This window comes from Lolium perenne, chromosome 6 (genome assembly GCF_019359855.2).
Source record: "Lolium perenne isolate Kyuss_39 chromosome 6, Kyuss_2.0, whole genome shotgun sequence".
In the NCBI taxonomy this organism is placed as follows: Eukaryota; Viridiplantae; Streptophyta; class Magnoliopsida; order Poales; family Poaceae; genus Lolium; species Lolium perenne.
The window spans coordinates 7,598,358-7,619,603 of NC_067249.2; positions in this window are offsets into that span (position 1 = coordinate 7,598,358).

Below are 21,246 nucleotides of genomic sequence, written 5' to 3' on the forward strand. Positions count from 1 at the left end.
GGACATTTTGTCGAACAAGTTGTGGACATACCGGCCACGTACGGAAACAAGATGCATGCGTGTGGAGCTAAGCAAGCAAGCTGGCATGTGGATGGATTGATGGATTGCATATGCATTACTAGCTAGCTAAACAGGTGCACACACACAGGTGGCTGGATTTGGGATGTATTGTGTTAGCTGATTAAACAAAGACATGGAGTGGTGATGGATAACTTGTGTGCACGTGGTCAAGGAGAAAGTAGCTGCACGGTTGGACTTGGTGGCGATGTAGCTTCTGCTTGATGCGATGGACACGGGACCCAAGCAACGCTCCCACGTAAAAGAAAACGCGGCGGCCAGCAGGAGAACGGATCGAGCTAGCGCGGGTCAACGGCAGCGTGTCGGCGATGGGGTGTTGCGCTGCGTGTGGCGGAACTGCGGTGGGGGCAGACCAAGACAGGCAGGTGAGACAGAGACCTGGTGGCGTGGCGTAGTGGTGGTGACGTGCGGCGATGGAATCGAGGCGGCAGGGGAGGCTTGGCGCTGTGGCGATGGGATGCAGCTGCAGCGATGCAAGGGGATCGGCGGCTCGGCTCAGGATCTGGCGCGCGGCGCGGGCGGACAACGCGCTGGGGCCCAAGGAGCTGGCCCGGTCGGCGATGGGAGCATGAAGGAGCAGGGCGCGTGGAGTGGTGGTAGGTGGCGACGATGTGGAGCATGAATTCGACGCGGGGCACGAGGAGCTGCAGGGGGCGTGCGGTGATGTGCTGCTACGATTTGGACAAGAAAAGACACGGCTAGGAACGCAAGCAAGGATTGGAAAGGAAGCAAGCAGCGCACCACGGAGGAAAAGTAGGACGAACGCCGGCGGCGGAGGAAGAAAAAAGGACGCCGGTGAAGGAATAAAAGGAGGACAATTTGGTGGGGATTTCTCATATCTGGAATTTGGGGAGAGTGGTTCAGATTTGGGGGCTAGGGTTTAAGGAGGAAGAAGGGGAAAGAGACACTGCTTTTAAATAGGCCAAAGGGGTACACTAGTGGAAAACAGCCCTTTTGTCGCGGGCCGTAAGGGCCTTTTGTCGCGGGCGGCCAGCCGCGACAACGAAGGCGCGACAAAAGGTCCACCCTTTTGTCGCGGGTCGCTTACCACCCGCGACATATGGTCCACCACGTGGCAGGCGCGGGGTGCCCCAGGGGCACACCCTTTTGTCGCGGGCGGTATTAACACCCGCGACAAAAGGACCTCTACGTGGCGCGCGCAGAACGCTGCTGCTTTAGGGTTTGAGGTGTGCAGAAACCCCCCCCCCCCCCCCCCCCCGCCACCGCCCCCCCTTTTATTTCATTTTAAAATAAAAGTTGCATATATTTGTACGCTACTACAAGTTGTACACGTTCATTCATTATATATAGATCGAGCAAACAAATATTGGGAGCAAAAGTCTATTCGTAGATTCCCCTTACACATATACATGGAGCTCACTACCACCGGGACTAAAGCCCGTCGTCTATTCGAACTAATACATGGGGATCATTTGTTGCGCCTATTTGGACTAAAGAAGCCGTTGTCGTCTATTACTTCTTTCATTAGAAGTCCCGCCAATTCCTCCGTAATTCCTAGTATGTGCTCGTGTGGTTGGAGCTTCTCCCGCATGAAGTCGACCTATATAGGAAAATGAGATGAATATGACTATATCAATCTTGATAACGAAATACTGACGATAATAAATTAAAGTTGTGAATGTTATTGCTTATGTTGAATCTATTATCGTTGTGCTTCTCAGTGGTTAACATGCGAATGGACTCGCAAACGTAGTATCCACATAGATTCGTCCCCTGTGGCTGCTGGGCACACGGTACAAGAGTAAATGTTAGCTTCTCTGCGAAGTTACCCGCAATATTCTTCTTCAAAGCTCTCCAAGCCCTGCTAGGCAAAAGAATGATTGAATGAGTGGATAATTAATTGATATCTCACGAAAGATATAGCGCGGCAATGATTGAAATTACGTCTGGAGAATCTTCTACAAGTCGCGGAACCCGTCCAGGCCTCTACTCAATGGGTCCCTTACTTCAACTATTCCCTTATCAACTTGAATGTTTAGCAGAATCCAGTGGAAACTGCACATGTTTATATATATATATGTCATGAATTACACATAACATCGAGTAAAAAAAATTGAATGTGCACAACAGATCAGTAAGACTCTCACCTGTAGTTGTAAGGAAATAGTATTGAATCACAGAAGCTTTGCTCCCCTATAAACCTTAGTAGGTTTCCCCCCCCCGTTTCTTGGACTTTATTCTTTACCGTGTCATGATGTACTTTATCTGGGTCAACAAACCCAACATTGAACATCTTATTACTTATGCATTCAATGATCTTCAGTCTGCATAAGAGAACACATAAGATATAATGAGTATATGCAATGAACAGGAACAACTGAATGAACATGAACTTATATGTAGTTAACAACTTACAAGCAGTAGCAACTCATGAGAGATTTGTCGAGGGCGTCTAAATTGAATAAGCTGCGAAGTTCATTCATCTCAATATGGATCTCCTCCTTTCGGAAGTAATAATCTTCTGGGATATCCGCCACGATGTAACTTGTGTTCTCCTTGCACGCATCAAGGTACCACTGATGCAAATTCCGCATATGCGTTGGCAGTTTATGCAGCCGCTCTTTGCTGACCAAGTCGGCCCCGTAGACAAATTTAGGAGCTATATCAGCAATGGGTAGTACTGCATCACGAGCACTCAGCAATTCCTCCACGGTACAGCCAACTTGATCCGCTAGCGCCGCAGCTGCTTCCATATCGAAATCACCATGTTCCTGGTACACCGAGGGAACATCTAACACTTTAAGTGGTGGGATCGATTGTTTGGCCTGTTCTCCGAGCTGGGAACTTCCTTTCTTTTTCTGCCCGTTGTCGCTGCTTGCTTGGCCTTGAGGGGTGCACTTGCTGAACTTGATTTCTTCCCGGCTACACTTCTAGTTGATGATTTGCTCGTGCTAGCACTATCCTTCTTCTTAGCAGTGCCCTTGTCCTCAATTACCCTCGCAAGTGTGCGTGTATAGTCATCCTTCTTCTCGTGTAAGTCATATTGCGATGGTGTGGTCAGAAAATCAAGAGCATATCCTTTTTGCTTCTCGGTGTATGGCGCTGGCGCTGGAGGTTTTTCCTTATGAAGCTGTTCATGCACGTGTTTCTTTACAATGGCCTCATTTTCCTCTTTAGTACGATCGTAAGGACAGGGGGGAGGAACCTTTGGTACTGTTGGGAGGGGCGACCGCTTGCGGACATGACTCTTGAAATGCTTCCGGCTGGGTGCATTCCGAGTCTTAGTGGGCGCAGGCGACGGTGCTGGAGATGGAGATGGACTACGGATGTCGTGGTCGTACCCATGGGGTGATGGTGGCGACATGTGATCAGTCGGAGGAGGTGATGGTGGCCTGCGATCACTTGGAGGAGGTGATGGTGACCTGGGACGACTAGTACTAGGGGCTACCCAACCTGGAAGCTTGATGTTTTTCTTTTCCCAAAGAATGATTTCTCCCAGTACGTCTCCGAGTGTATCCTGACCATCACCTCCAGGGATTACGAGCTGCAATGTCTCCCACGATGGTACAACTGAATCCACCCCGACATGAGCATAGCCAGCTGGAATCTCATTGCCATGCCATCTTTCCGGCTCACCTTCAGCTCCAAATGCAGGTAAGACATAGCCGACCGCCACCTTAACAGATAAGTTCCTGAACACCTCATGGAGATCACAAGGTGTTTGCTCCTTGATTCCATCCACGGGGTCACCAGGACCGCCATCTATCATCCATAAAGGCGGCACCTCCGAGTCGGCCACGCTGCTGTCTCGCCGCTGAGATATGCCGGCGGTATTATCTGGCTCGCGCTGTCCTTTTAGTTCATTAATCTCCCGCTGCTGCTGCTGAATCTCCCGCTGCTGCTGGTCAAGTTGGCGTTGGAACTCGGCCATCCGGTCATTCTGCAACTCCAGCTCGCATTTTTTTGCTCTCGCTCGGCTTCTATAAGTCTCCGCGTCGTCCGAAAACCCAAGCGACCACGGAACACTAGGGCCGAAGCCTCTTGTTCGTCCTCCCTTCTTAGGATTACCGAGGACAAGCGTCAGCAAGTCTTCCTCTCTATCGGGAGCAAACTTCAGTTTTCCCGCCTTAATAGCTGCCATCACTTGAATCCATTTTCCCTGGGTACCTTAACCTTGCTGTCACTTTCAACAAGGTCCCCTGTCTTCATGTCATACTCACAGCCATGCCCAAGGAACCAATTTCGAGCCCTAATGTCCCATCCTTCTCGGATGGGTTCTGGAGTGATCCCATTCCGCTCCATCTCAGCCTCTTGCGCATCCCACTTAGGCATGGCTACTTCGTAGCCCCCTCGCCCCGTATGATGGTGATATTTCTTTTTGCTTGCATTCTTCTTGTTTTTCTTTGACAGTGACACAGTCTCCTCTGATTCTTTGTAGTTCACAAATTCTTCCCAGTTATGCTCCTGCTTCGCTAGATAGCCTTCGAATAATGGAGGCTTCTTCTCGGCCTTATAAGTTGCCCATAACCGGTTCTTATACGCCCGGAAAAGTTCCCCCATCTTCTTAAGAGCCCATTTCTTCACTAGCGCCCTCTGCTTGTTCATCTCAGACTCCGATCCCAAATCTGGAAAAGTGAAATGTGCCATGAGGTCGTCAAAAAGTGTGTCTTTGTACCTATCGGCACCCTGACTTTCGGACACATTCTTGGTCTTGTTCCATTCTCTAATAGTGATCGGGAGACGATCCCTAACCAGAACTCCGCACTGATTTTTAAATGTCGTTCTGACAGCTTTGGGTGCCACCGGTTGGCCTTTTGGTGATATAGCTTCAATTGTGAAGTGGTCTTTTTTGCTCAACTTCTTTGCCGGGCCTCGTTTCTCCAACTTATCTTCGGAGGCCTAAGAGAATAAAAATTAATTAATTTATATACATATGTACAAATAGAATTCGATTAATGCCTCTAGTGATCGTATACCTCACCATGACCGGAGCACTCGGCTTCACCATCACCAGAGCCACGGTCTTCTCCATCACCGGAGCCGCGGTCTTCTCCACCACCGTAGCCGCGGTCTTCTCCGTCGGCTTCTGGACCATCGTGGATTATGTCCTCGACTAGGTCTTCCTGTTCCAAGTCTCGATGGAATTCGAATGGATCCATTGTTTCTGCAAAAAGTTAAATCGATAAGTACATGGTCTAACCCTAACCAAACACTAACCCTAACCACGGATGGGGTAGGCTCAAGGAGGGGAAGGCGGCGTGGAGCAGGGAGAAGAGAGCGCGTGAGGTAGAGGATCTCAACAATGCTCACGTGAGGAAGAGGTTGTTAGCGAGAGGTAGAGGAGAGGGAAGTTGCGGCGTCGGGGGTGTTCGCGAGAGGGAGAGAAGAGAGGTGTTTGCGAGAGGGAGAGGGCCGGTGTCGGCGTCGGTTGTTCGCGAGAGGGAGAGAAGAGGGGAGTTGCGGCGTCGGTGGTTTTCACGAGAGGGAGAGAAGAGAGGTGTTTGCGAGAGGGAGAGGGCCGGTGTCGGCGTCGGTTGTTCGCGAGAGGGAGAGAAGAGGGGAGTTGCGGTGTTGGTGGTTTTCGCGAGAGGGAGAGAAGAGAGGTGTTTGCGAGAGGGAGAGGGCCGGTGTCGGTGTCGGTAGTATATACTAAATTACTAACTTAATACACCACCGCTGTCGGCGTCGGTAGTTTATATACTAACTAAATTACTAACTTAATACACCACCGGTGTCGGCGTCGGCGTCGGTACTATATATACTAACTATATTACTAACTTAATACACCACCGGTGTCGGCGTCGGCGTCGGTACTATATATACTAACTATATTACTAACTTAATACACCACCGGTGTCGGCGTCGGCGTCGGTACTATATATACTAACTATATATTAAACTAAATACAAAATAATTAAAATAAATACAAAATAATTAAACTAAATAAAAAATAACTAAACTAAATACAAAATAATTGAACTAATTGCTAACTACTAACTAAAACTAAATACAAACTAATTAAACTAAATACTAATTAAAGAAACTAACTAAATTACAAAAAAACTAAATGAAAAAAAAATGGCCGGGGCCGGCCGGCGCCGGCGGCCGCGCGGTACGACGACTACCTGCGCAGAGGTCGATGGCGCGAGGTGGCGGGGGCGGCGCAGAGGTGGCGGCGGCCGGAGGTGGCGGCGGCCAGAGGCGAGGACGACGGCGGCGCGGGCGGCGCAGAGGGTGGCGCAGAGGGTGGCGCAGAGGGCGGCGCAGAGGGTGGCGCGGGGCGGCGCAGAGGGCGGCGGTGCCGGCGCGAGAGGGTGGCGGGGGCGGCGGCCGGAGGCGAGGAGGACGGCGACGCGGCTCGCGAATTCGGCAGCCTGGCGGCGCTCTATCGTCGTCTAGGGTTCCTCCGGTGTCGCGGGTGGGCGGCCCGCCCGCGACGCGCTCCTTATATACCTACCACCCTTTTATCGCGGGTCGTGGTTCCACCCGCGATAAAAGGCACCCCTTTTATCGCGGTCCGTGGCACGACCCGCCATAAAAGGGGGCGTCTTTTATCGCGGGCTGTGGAACGACCCGCGACAAAAGGTGTTTGGAGCGGATCCGTGGCAAGCGCATCCGATGGCTCCGGCCGTTTGAATCCAACGGCCTGGAGCCGTTGGACGCGGATCAGTCCCTCATACCCCTTTTCTGTTTTAATAAAAACTATTATTTTAATAACTTTTAAATGGTAACTCAAATAGAAATATTTTATATATGAAAATTGATTAGAAAAATCCAATGAACATGAATATGACATCCATATACCTATTTGCATCTCGCATCATAGTCGTGTATCAGAAAAAAAAAAACCGCCGCTACCACGTGCCTCGCCCCGCCTCCGCCCGCGACAAAAGGGGCTGACCCATTTCTGTTTTTTCTACTGTGCACCGCCGCCGTGCCACACGTCACCGCCGCCGTGCCACACTTGTCGCTTCCCCGTGCCACGTGTCACCGCCGCTTCCACGTGCCTCGCCCCGCTGCCACCGGCGTGCGACATGTAGCCGTGGCTTACACGTGCCATGCCCCGTGTGCGCTATATAAAGCGCCGCGTGCGCACACAGTCACACGTCGCCGCCGCCTTCGCTCATTCATCTCCGGGATGCCGCCACGCCGTCGCGGGTCGTCCTATTTCCGTGGCGTCCGAGCGCGTCCGAGCGGTAGGTTCTACGCCGAGATACGCGCCGGTGGCTTCCGCCTCACCCTCGGCACGTACAACACGCCGGAGCTGGCGGCGCGCGCTTACGACGCAGCGGCGTGGTGATTTCGGCGGCCACGGCGTGACATGAACTTCCCGGATGTTGAATCGCTAGAGGAGGCGGAGTTCCTCACGCCAGCGCCGTGCCTCGTCGACGACGAGGACCGTCGCCGGCACCGCCAGGTGCAGCGCAGGATCGCCATCGCCGATCATGACGAGCAGTTGATGCGCCAGTGGAGGGCGCAGCTCCCCAACGACGTCGACAACACCGACGCTTTCTTCGCTGACCTCAGGGCACAACGCAGGTCCAATAGGCACCACCGTCGGGCCATCGCCGACTTCGAGCTCGACAACCCGAATACAACTTGGGCCGAAAACGACCCTCGGTGGGATGACATTTGGACAGAGACAACCTCCGACGACGAGTAGAGACTAGACTAGTCTTTTATCTATTTTATTGTAATTTCAATAAAGTCGTTTTCGGTTGTTTAGTTTAAATTTAGTTTATAAAGTCGTTGTCGGTTGTTTTAGTTCAATAAAGTCGTTGTTACGAAATTTTATTACGATTGAACTGGAATTAAAGTACAGAGCTCAACTGAAAATTAAGATACATAGCCAGATTTGAATGTTGGAGCCATTCAGTCATAGTCGTGCCTAGCCCTATAAACGTCGCCACTATAGTCATCGTAGTCGCTGACGTCATCATCGCTAGCATCGGGGTCGCGGTTGTCGAACCTCGGCGGGTGAGCACGCGTGGGCTAGGACTGAGGGTAGCACAGGCAGGGGCCACGGTAGGCCATGACGCTCTAGAGAGTACGGCTGCGCCACCACAGCCGACGGCCGGCCTCGTTGAAGTTCGAAGGAGGCGGGCCGTCCTCCTCGTACCTGGCAAGCGCCCTCTCACGTCGATTGATGAAGAAGCTGTCCCAAGTCAGGCTGTAGTCGGGATGCCACTGGGGATTCCTCCGCTGCTCTGGCGTGAGCTCGAAGTAGTAGTGGTTCGTGATGGCCATCTCGCGTGCCACACCTAGAGGGATAGGAGGGACCGGTACGCCTCCGACGCTCAGCAACCAGCCGGTCGGGACGCGGTAGCCCGGCGGGCAGGGGTAGTTCGAGGCGCAAAGAGCCTCCGCCTCCCGTGGTGTTAGAGATACGATGGAAGCCATGGGAGAGAGTGATGAGGTTTGCAGATATGAGTCTAGATGTGATATGTAAATGGAGGCCAAGCCTACATATATATAGTGAAAAAATGGCGGGAAGACGGAGGCCGGAAGCGGTGGAAAGCGCGGGAAGAAAATAGGCGGGAACGCAGTGGCGCGGGAAACTTTCATCCCGGGTGGGGGCTCAAACCGGGACAAAAGATAGGGGGCCTTATCTGGGGGAGGCTTATCTAGGAGGGCCTTATCTGGGGGGTGGCTGACGTGCGGGCAACCATTAGTCCCTGCTGGTGGGTACAACCGGGAAAAAAGATAGGGGGCCTTATCTGGGGGAGGCTTATCTAGGAGGGCCTTATCTGGGGGGTGGCTGACGTGCGGGCAACCATTAGTCCCGGTGAAAGACTCCATCTCCACTAACAGTGTTGGGGAAAGGGTTCTCATTATTACATAAATGTAGAGATTGTCTTGGGAACTATATATGAAGAATACATTATTACATTACAGGAGAATCCAACATCGCCAACATCGCCATCTAGTGCTGTGATCTTCTACGCCGTAGCCATGGAGAATCTTCATCATTTAGCAAGATGCTTGGGTCAATTTTCACCGTGAAGGGCGGAATTTCTTTAAACTTATTATAATCTTCTGGCATGTCTGTCTTGTCATCCACTCCCACGATGTTTCTTTTCCCCGAAAGAACTATGTGGTGCTTTGGCTCCTCGGTTGATGTATTCTTTTGTTGATTTCTTTTTCTCGATTTGCTAGACATGTCCTTCACGTAGAAAACTTGAGCCACCTCGTTGGCTAGGACGAATGGCTCGTCCATGTACGCAAGATTGTTGAGATCCACTGTTGTCATACCGTACTTATCGTCTACCTGTACACCGCTGAGCTTCACCCATTTGCACCGAAACAAAGGGACCTTAAAAGTGGGTCCATAGTCAAGTTCCCATATCTCCTCTATGTACCAATAATATGTGGTGGTCTGCCCATTCTCGTCTTTTGCATCGAAGCGGACACCACTGTTTTGGTTGGTGCTCTTTTTATCTTGGTCGATCGTGTAAAATGTATTCCCATTTATCTCGCACCCTTGGAATGTACATATGTTTGAAGATGGTAATCTGGCCAACAAGTACAGCTGCTCTACAACAGTGGTGTCACTCATGAGATGTCTTTGCAACCAACTGCCGAAGGTATTTATGTGTTGACGTGTAATCAAGGACTCGGGCTTGCCCGGGTTTATTTCTCGTAAAACATTCTTGTGTTTCTCGATGTACGGAGCCACCAAGCTGGAATAGTATAGAACTGTGTAGTGTGCTTGATTGAAAAAAATCTTGTCCGTGCACACCGTTGCTTTCCTTCCTAGTGTGCCTTTTCCAGTCAGCCTCCCCTCATACCGAGATTCAGGAACACCAATCGGCTTAAGGTCAGGAAGAAAGTGAACACAAAACTCAATGACCTCCTCAGTTCCGTAGCCCTTTGAGATACTTCCTTCCGGCCTAGCGCGGTTATGAACATATTTCTTTAAGACTCCCATGAACCTCTCGAAGGGGAACATATTGTGTAGAAATATAGGACCGAGAATTCTAATCTCTTCAACTAGGTGAACGAGGAGGTACGTCATAATATTCAAGAAGGATGGTGGGAACAACAACTCGAAGCTGACAAGACATTCGACCACATCAACCTGTAATCTTGACAAAGTTTCTGGATCCATTACCTTCTGAGAAATTGCGTTGAGGAATGCACATATCTTCACAATGGCTAGTCGAACATTTTCTGGTAGAAGTCCCCTCAATGCAACCGGAAGCAATTGTGTCATAAGCACGTGGCAGTCATGGGACTTTAGGTTCTGGAGTTTTTTCTCCTTCATATTTACTATTCCCTTTATATTCGACGAGAAACCAGACGGAACCTTGATACTGAATAGGGCTTCAAAAAATATTTCCTTCTCTTGTTTGGTAAGGGCGTAGCTGGCAGGCCCTTCAAACTTCCCTGGATGATTGTCGTCTCGTCCTTTATGATGTTCCTGGTCCTCACGTGCTTCTGTTGTATCTTTTGTCTTCCCACACACGCCCAGAAAACCTAGAATATTCACACAAAGATTCTTGGTCAGGTGCATCACGTCGATTGCAGAGCGGACTTCCAAGACTTTCCAATATTCTAGCTCCCAAAAAATAGATTTCTTCTTCCACATGGGCGCGTGTCCGTCAGCGTCTTTCAGAACAGGTCGACTGCCTGGACCCTTTCCAAAGATAACATTTAAATCCTTGACCATGTCAAATACATCAGCACCACTACGGGGGACAGGCTTCGGACGTTGTTCTGCCTCGCCATTGAAATGCTTGCCTTTTTTCCTTAAGGGATGCCTGCACGGAAGAAAACGGCGATTGTACGGGTACACATTTTTCCTACTTTTTCCCAAATATTTACTTTCAGTCTCATCTAAACAGTGTGTGCATGCATTGTATCCCTTGTTCGTCTGTCCTGAAACGTTACTAAGAGCAGGCCAATCATTGATGGTTACGAATAGCAATGCTCGTAGGTCAAATTCGTGCTCGGTGTGCTCATCCCACACACGTACACCTGGTTTGGCCCACAACTCCAAAAGTTCATCAACTAATGGCCTTAGGTACACATCAATATCATTGCCTGGTTGCTTTGGGCCTTGGATAAGCACTGGTATCATAATGAACTTCCGCTTCATGCACAACCAAGGAGGAAGGTTGTAGATACATAGAGTCACAGGCCAAGTGCTGTGACTGCAACTCTGCTTCCCAAAAGGATTCATGCCATCTGTACTTAGACCAAACCATAAGTTCCTTGCCTCACCTGCAAAATCCGGGAACTCTCTCCCGATGTTTCTCCACTGCCGACCATCAGCGGGGTGCCTCAACATCGCGTCTTTCTTACGTTCTTCCATGTGCCATCGCAACAACTTGGCATGCTCTTTGTTTCTGAACAAACGTTTCAACCGTGGTATTATAGGAGCATACCACATCACCTTCGCAGGAACCCTCTTCCTGGGTGGCTCGCCCTCAACATCACCAGGGTCATCTCTTCTGATCTTATACCGCAACGCACCGCATATCGGACATTTGTTCAAATTCTCGTACTTCTCACCGCGGTAGAGGATACAGTCATTAATGCATGCATGTATCTTCTGCACATCTAATCCTAGAGGGCAGACAAGCTTCTTTGCTTCATACGTACTGAAGGGCAATTCGTTATTTCTTGGAAGCAGCTTCTTCAATATTATCAGCAATTTTTCAAACCCCGAGTCAGTCACACCGGCCTCTGGCTTCCATTTCAGCAATTCCAATACGCTACCCAGCTTTCTCTGCCCATCTTCACAACCTGGGTACAACAATTTGTGGTGGTCCTCTAACATCTTGTCGAACAGCAGCCTGCTACGATGGAGCAATAGGGGCAGAGGGGCCAGAAGAACCTGAAACACAAGGAGGACTAATAGACGCCATGGGGTTAGCATCAAACTCCGATAGAAAATCAAAGTCGGATGAAGGAGTAGACGAGACCTCGGAGAAAGGAAAAGAGGACTCATCAAAAATCACGTGACGCGAGATGATGATGCGATTAGTGGAAAGATCGAGACAACGGTAACCCTTGTGATCTGAGGGGTATCCGAGGAAGACACATGCAGCGGAACGTGGAGCCATCTTATGGTCGGCGATCGTGGAAAGATTGGGATAACATCAACACCCAAAAATGCGAAGATGACCGTAGGATGGCTTGGTTCCGTGGCGCGCAAAAAATGGCGTGGCATGATCTAAGGTCTTGGTAGGGAGGCGATTGAGGAGATATGTGGCTATATGTAGCGCCTCAACCCAATAGGGCGGTGGCATGATAGCTTGGAAAAGCATGGAGCGAATAATATTATTGGTGCTACGGATGATGCGCTCGGCTTTGCCGTTCTGTGGAGAGGTATAAGGGCATGACATGCGGAGCGTGGTGCCGTGTGTGAGAAAGAACGTGCGAGAGCTGGAGTTATCGAACTTACGACCATTGTCGCACTAGACACTCTTAACAGAGGCACCGAACTGGGTGGAGACATAAGCGAAAAAAATTAGCTAGTGTGGAAAAAGTGTTAGATTTGAGGCGCAAAGGTAAAGTCGACAAAAAATGCGAGCAGTCATCAAGAATGACTAAATAATATTTGTAACTAGAGACACTAATGACAGGGGAGGTCTAAAGATCACAGTGTATTAAATCAAAATAATTGACAGCTCGCGAGGTGGAATGACTAAAAGGAAGACGTACATGACGCCCAAGCTGACATGCATGACATAAATGATTAGGCATGCTCTTATTACAAGGAATAGAAGAAGTTTAAACTAAATGGGACAGGGCATCATGACCAGGATGGCCATGTTGCCGGTGCCAAAGGGTGGAGGTAGAGCCAGCGGCGAGCGCTAGGGGTCGAAACACCGATGATAGGAGGGGGTAGAGTGGCCCAGAACTATTGCACGTGACGATCATGCTCCGGGTGTTGAGATCCTTCACAAAAAAACCGTATGGGTCAAACTCAATAGAACAACTATTGTCTATGGTGAATTGACGAATGGAAATAAGGTTCTTAATTAGCCGAGGAGAAACAAGAACATTATTTAAGTGAAGGACACCCTGAGTGGTAGGTAAAGAGGAAGAACCGATGCTAGAAACAGGTAAAAGGGAACCATCACCAACAATAATATGGGATGGAGTGGAAAAAGAGGGGGTTGAGATGTACAAAGATTACCGGAGTTCGATGTCATATGAGTTTCAGCACCAGTGTCCATGTACCATTCGGTTGTTAGCGAAGGCTGTAGGGTCATGGTGTTGAACGACGAGGCCAACACATTCGGGTCCCATGAGAAACCACCGGGATTATGGACCCAGCCAGCAGAAGCAGGTGCGCCAAACTGGCCCTATGGAGATGGCGGCAGCTGACCCAGTGCAGCCTGTGGAGGCCGGTCGAAGCCCGGCGGTGGCCCGCTGTAACATCCCAAATTTTAAAACAAAGAGAAAATGAAATTCCCTTTTTCAAAAATGAGAACCAACAAAAACTTTTCTTACATAGAGTGCTGTGCCTAGTGCTCATACCTAATACTTGTATATTTCCATGATTGTTTGTTTATTACTTTGAACCTATTTCCAAAACCCTAAAACCCTAAAACCCTAACCATCTCAAAACAAAGTGGATCAAATGGGAGAAACTAAAATAAATAAAAAGACATATGTGGGCATATAGTCCTAATATGTAAATCTTGACCAATACCCTTCCTACTTTTTGAAATGGTGGTGAACCATTGTAAACCCCACTAAACCCTAAACCTCACCCCTCCTATCACCATCCATTGAAAAACAAAATAAAAAGAAATGATCTTAAATAAGAAAAAGGCCTATGTAAGCCTATGGCTATTTTTGGCAAACAATAACTTTTGCCATGGCTACCTTATGTAGATGTTTTGAAATACCTCAACACACCTAACCAAGTACTTACCAACAAATCCAAGTGAGAAACAAAATTAAAATAAAACATATGCATAGAGGCATATGTGGCACTTAGCCATAATACCAAATCTTGACCTAGGCACCTACACTTTCCCCAAATGGTTTGAACCCTTTATCCAACTCAATCTAACACAAAATAAACCTCACACATGCCAAAGAAAAGCAAAGAAAAAGAAAAGAATAAAAGTTAGAAAATCACCAAAACCCTCACATGTGTTTATGCCATTTTTGCAAATCTTTACCCTAGACCATTTTGGCCTTCACCATTAGTTGTATTATGTTCCTAAACACTTATTACAACTTTGGGAATCAAAGAAACTCAAATCAAATCAAATTTGAACTCAAATTGTGATCACATATGATATTGGTCAAATCTGCCAATTTCAGTCTGGTCACTACTTTGAGCCCCTGTATCTCAAGATTTTCAAACCAAACAATTCCAATTCTTTGCACGTCATCCAAGTACACATCAAGGTGAACAACTTTTGTAAAGACCACCCTATCAAATTCATCTTGGATCAAAAACTATGCTCATGCAAAGTTGAGACTTTTTATCAAATGCAACAATCTCACACTTTGCAAATTTTGCATTTCTTCTATTTTTCAAATTCCACCACCACCTTTGAGTGCCTCTGGTCTATTGCAACTCATCCAAACAACTCAATTTCAAATTTTGGAACCACATTGCATTAACCAAATTTGGCAAGAATTTGAAATTTGCTAATAGGCATCAATCTCAAACACTATTCTAAATAGTGTTTGGCCCAACCTTTAACACCACTTGGTCCTCTACTGCCCCCTGGTCCCCTCTCACCCAACCCATGCCATTAAAACCCTAGAGGAAGGCCAAACCTAGCCATGGCAAGGCCATGCCGGCCATGTCATCCTTGGACATGCCAACCCTAGATCCTCCCCTCTCTAGCCCTGGACACCTTGTCCCTCTGCTCCCCCTAGCTTCCCTCAACACGCCTGTGCCCGCCATTGCCGGAGAGGAGGTCCCCAGTGCTGGCACGCGTCGCGCCCAGAACGGCCCAGGCCATGCCGATCACGGCGTGGGCACGCACCAGAGCGCGCCACGGCCACCTGTCGCCCCGACGAACGACGCCTCCCCCGGACCCCATTCCTGCACGCTGAGCTTTGCCGCCGCACCCGCAGTCCGCCAGACAAGCGCCCGTGCCCTCGCGCAGGCTGTCGCCGTCGACAACCTCACCACTTCTCCGCCGCCGTGCCTCACGGCATTGCATGCGCAAGCACGAACCCGACCGTCCCCTACCTCGCCAGCACGCGCTCTAGCACCACCTGGACGTCGCCTACCTAGCGCCACCCTCGCCTACCCCTCTAGTTCACCGGAAGTGCCGCGCCATGGTCGACCTCACCAGCACTCCACGGCCACCTCTCGCATCTATAAAAGGAGCAAGCCCCGACCCTCTCTCAGCACACCAGTCGCCTCCCCTCCTTCCTCTCGCTCGCCAATACCCCTTCCCCTCCTCGATTTGGAGCTCCATCGCCGGAATTGCGCCGGGGTTCGCCGCACCAGTACCTCAGCAACGCCGACGATTGGCGCCATCCCCGGAGCTCCCACGACCACCGTTGAGCTCGCCGTCGTCTGCAACGCCGCCCTGCATCAACGCCACCGCTCGCTGGAGTCCCTGCTCGCCGTCGACCCCCTAGCCTCGCCGCGCCCGTAAGCCCTTCTCGTCGGAGGAGACGACGATCGTGCGCCGCACGATCGCGTTTTAATCCAACGGCCCGCCTCCTCCCGTACCGCTTCGGGTTGATTGAGTCGCTGACTACTGGGTCCCCCCTGTCAGTTGGCCCGTGGTGCATCGACGCGTTACTGGGCCAGCCCAGTTCGTTTCCCCACGTTTCGGCCCAGCTATTTTCCCGCCTGGGCCCAAAATTCAAATCCTGTTAAACCCTTTTTAGTATGAATTCAAATACTGGTCCTGTACTAAAATTTAAGTAGTTTCAAATCTACCCAACCAAATTTAGCAAACTTTATATCCCTGGAAAGCCCATGAAATTATCTAAACAATGCCACTGGTCTCAACCCTAGAATTGGTGTAGAAATAAAATGACAAAATAAACAAGGCAGAGACTTTTTCAACTTCAAATAAATCTTAAAAATCAACCAAAAATGATATTGAGTTGATTTCAACTCTCATAGCTCACATTTCACTTACACTAATTGTTTATGTAAAAATATGGCAGGGTTACTTTGAGTGATCATGGCCCAAGTTAAATAAAGGACTATATGGCTAGTTTAGTCAATAGATATTGTCCAAAACTATTATGCAAATCTTATGAAGTGTTTTACTTCATTTAAATCTTGTCCCAAGTACTTTCACATGAAGTATGACCCTGGTCAAATTACTCTCACATGAAATACTTGGTGATATGAAATCATTTTTTAGCTCTGTTAAATAGTATGAGGTAGTCTACCTCATTTAAATCATTTTCCCAAATGATGATGATGAATGGTTGACTTAGGTCACCATTATTTCATGTATGATTGTTTGAGGAAATTAAATCTTAAGAAGATTCAGTGAGAGGAAATTATTTCCTCAAACCCTAAATGGAAACTATCATTTACATATATAATGAGAGGAAATTATTTCTCTAACACTAAATAAGAAAACCCTAGATTTATTTTAGGTAGCAATGTTAAGTGATGATGTTAGATCTTTTGGAGTGAGCCATTAAGGCTAATTAAGGCTACTTAAGTGTTGTTTAGTGATTGTATCCTCGTATTCGTGTATAGACGCTAGTACCGGAGAATACCAGGAAGAGGAAGGATTCTACCCAGAAGAAGAGGAGAACTTTGATCATCTCAACCATCAAGGCAAGCTAACACCAATGCAAGCTCTATTGTTGCAAGCTAATATTCTTGCAAGTGCAAAGCTCTCATGAGCAAGGCACCTCTCCACTTTACCTTATGTTTAATAATCCCATCCCAAGTTGTTACATTGCAAGTTTTTACTTGGTTTATTTAAAGACTACTTTTATAGTTGACTTTGGTCTAAGTATAGAGTAGAACAAGAGTATCAAACTTAGCCTAAGAAGCTTATGAGTTAAGTAGCACTCATCAAGACTAGTTGCGGGTGCTAACAAATAAAAGTGGCTACTCTAGATGGGAACATGTGACTTGTTTTTGAATTTGAAACCTTGGAATGATGAGTCATTCCATTGAATGATTTTTGAAGGTGAATATGACCAAGAGAAGATGGTGATTTTTGATAAAACTGATATTGGTTTGGATGCGATACCTTTCCAATTTTTGAGTACCCCCACAATACCTGATTATGGGTAGGGCTTAACTGGAAATTTATACATCTTAGTATGGGTTCCCTCTGAACAAGCATCATAGGGGTTATGCCGAGGCTGCCTCCGTTGTTGAGAAATTATGTGAATTGAGGTGAATTGTACGGCCAAGCCCTGTGCAGTTCCCAGGTTGACAGTTGGTCTCCACTGGGAGGCCAAGCTCATGGGGAGAGGTGCCTATACTAGGGTTTGTAAGTGAAAGGTTATGGTTGATGATCCGCGTACTGTGTTACGATGATTCGGGGTTATCCCGACGGATGAAATCAAATGTTGTGGCACAAGTGTGCAACCTCTGCAGAGTGTAAACCTATTCGAATAGCCGTGTCCACGGTTACGGACGGTTGGAAAGGCCATACAGTTTCCGGTGTCAGATTCTGGAAAAAAATGTTGGTGAAGTGAATGGTGAATGGTGACTTGTTTTTGAATCACAACTGAGTTGTGGGAATGACACTAATGTTCCCACTTGAGTTAGTTAGCACATGAATGGGTGTTTCTATCAAATACTTGTGAACTAAAATTGGCTTTCTGCAAAATAAACTAGAGCTTAGCACCCCCTTACTAGATTTGATAGTACTTGTATTAATATTAGTTTGCGAGTACTTTAAAGTACTCACGGCTGTGTCCCTGGCTATTCAAATGGCCAGACTATGAAGAGGAGCAGAACTATCAAGATGACGGCAACCAAGATGTCTACGACAACTAGGGAATCTTCTGACGTCAGACGTTGGCCTGTGGACTAGAGAGTCCATTTATGTTTACGCTTCCGCTATGAACTTTGTGTTCGTTGATCAATAGATCAACTATTTGTGTAATATGGATCATGTGATCTGGATTTGTAAGACGACTATGGTATGTAATGAATGATGACTTATGATATTCAACTGTTATGCCTCGCAACAACAATATTCCTGGGATTGCGATGTATGGCATAACAGGCATCTGGACTTAAAAATCCGGGTGTTGACAAGTTGGTATCAGAGCCATTGTTTGACCTTAGGAGACCCTAGTTAGAATGGACGTCTGGAAAACTTAGTTTCAAAACAAATAAATTGAATATTTATGAAAACTTATTCTCACTCTTACCCTGGAGATCTTTTCAAAATAAGAAACCCATGCTCTATTTTTCCTTATGCCACTACCTAAAATTTTGACACACTGCTCACTTCTCTAACTTACTCATCCTCATTGTCCATAGATGGAGTACAAATGTGAGTCCTATCAGCTGGGCCACGGAGGAGACCTAATGTTCGAGAAGGATTTGAAGCAACTAGTTGAATATCTAGGACGCCCGTATCCCGAGTTCTTTGGAGTGCCACTCAATAAACAGTTGGGAGGACAACCTCAGTGGGTAGTTACTACAGATCTGAGAGGAAAGCTAGGAGCCCCAATTTGGGAAACCATCTGGTTTTCGGTTAGGGGAAATACTTGGAAGGAAGGAATAGCCAAAGCCATGCAGGAAGCACTTGCCCGTCTGTGTGGGCAGAATGTGAACAAGCTCAAGAACACCCGCTTCATCTACTACCCAAGACATGATCCCATGGGAATACCAATAACCATGCCCCCGCACCCAGAGATGAACCACTATGTCGCCTACCTGGACTTCATGTTGTACAAGACCCGCAAGGAGTTGGAAAACGCCCTCAACTTTCGCCAAGCATATCACCCGTAAAGACGAAGAATCCACCCTGAAGAGTAGTATCACTCCAGCACTTGAGTAGGTGTGAGTTGTATCAGGATCCCCTTGTATCGTAGCGCGAATGAATGGTTCTTCAAACCAACGGTGTGTTAGATTTGTAATGTGTGATGTTTGGTATGAATGAAAAAGTGTTGTTGGTTTTTACCCCCTCAACACTACTCAAGTTTTCAAGTTTTGAACTTTTTGAACTTTAAACCAAACAAACCATAGAATTTCCCTCTTATCCTATCATCCACCTCAATGTTCAGATGGCCCCTCCAACTCGCAACAGCAGCCAAGATGCCATGATGCAACTACTGCAGACCTTGATGGCCGACCGAGAAGTAGAAAGAGCTGAAAGGCAAGCCAACATTGCTGCACTGCAGCAGATCGCTCAGAACAACCAAGGCCATGGAAACCACGACCACCCTGGGTCAAAGCTGAAGAGCTTTCAGAACACCAACCCACCTATTTTCAGCAAGACCGAAGAGCCCCTCGATGCCGATGACTGGCTCCAAACAATGGAGAACAACCTAGAAGTTGCGGGAGTAGAAGCCGCAGAGAAAGTACTGTTCGCCACCCACTACCTGTCAGGACCTGCACGAGCCTGGTGGACCAGCGCCCGCGCAATGAATGCGGGACAGATGATGACCTGGGAGGACTTCAAGCTCAAGTTTAGCAAATACCATGTGCCCCAAGGATTGATCAAGAAAATGAGAGATGAGTTCCGCGAACTCAAGCAAGGTAGAATGTCCGTGGTGGAATACCGCGACAGATTCCTCACGTTGTCAAGGTACGCCCCGGACGAAACCGACACCAACGAGAAGAGGAAGGAGAGATTTCTGAATGGACTGCATGACGAAATGCAAACGGTGTTAGTGAACATTCCGTTCGCTGACTTGGAAGCTCTGGTGGACTCAGCCATCCAAATGGAAGGAAAACTGCACCAAGCCAACGAGAACCGCAAACGCCGGATGATGAACCAGCATGGGTCCAGCAACACCCAGAAGTACCGCAACAACTCATCTGGAGGATATGCTCCAAGATACAACAAGCCCACTGCTCAGAATTACCGCCCAACCTACACCAACAACCACGGAGGACCCCCGAAGCCCGGAGGCAACAACAACAACAATCACAACAACAACAACCCCAACAGCAACAACAACAATGGGAACAACAACAGCAACAACACTAGTCCGAGGACTGGAAGCAATGCCATCCCCGTCGCCCCCAAGGACAAGTCGACCATAACTTGTTACGAATGTGGAATTGTGGGACACTACTCCAATGAGTGCCCCAAAAGGTTAGCCAAGATTGCCGCCAATACCGCTGCACCTGCTCAGAACCAGCGTCGCTTTGCCGCAAGAAGGAACCAGAACAACAACAACGGCCGCCTCTACAACATGACTGCAACAGAAGCCCAAGAAGCACCTCAGGCCATGCCAAGTATGTTTTCCTGTTAAATCATATCGCCCAGCCTCTCTTAGGAACCTAACTTTTCTTAAAATCTCGGGACGAGATTTGTTTAAGGGGGAAGGGTTTGTAACATCCCAAATTTTAAAACAAAGAGAAAATGAAATTCCCTTTTTCAAAAATGAGAACCAACAAAAACTTTTCTTACATAGAGTGCTGTGCCTAGTGCTCATACCTAATACTTGTATATTTCCATGATTGTTTGTTTATTACTTTGAACCTATTTCCAAAACCCTAAAACCCTAACCATCTCAAAACAAAGTGGATCAAATGGGAGAAACTAAAATAAATAAAAAGACATATGTGGGCATATAGTCCTAATATGTAAATCTTGACCAATACCCTTCCTACTTTTTGAAATGGTGGTGAACCATTGTAAACCCCACTAAACCCTAAACCTCACCCCTCCTATCACCATCCATTGAAAAACAAAATAAAAAGAAATGATCTTAAATAAGAAAAAGGCCTATGTAAGCCTATGGCTATTTTTGGCAAACAATAACTTTTGCCATGGCTACCTTATGTAGATGTTTTGAAATACCTCAACACACCTAACCAAGTACTTACCAACAAATCCAAGTGAGAAACAAAAATAAAATAAAACATATGCATAGAGGCATATGTGGCACTTAGCCATAATACCAAATCTTGACCTAGGCACCTACACTTTCCCCAAATGGTTTGAACCCTTTATCCAACTCAATCTAACACAAAATAAACCTCACACATGCCAAAGAAAAGCAAAGAAAAAGAAAAGAATAAAAGTTAGAAAATCACCAAAACCCTCACATGTGTTTATGCCATTTTTGCAAATCTTTACCCTAGACCATTTT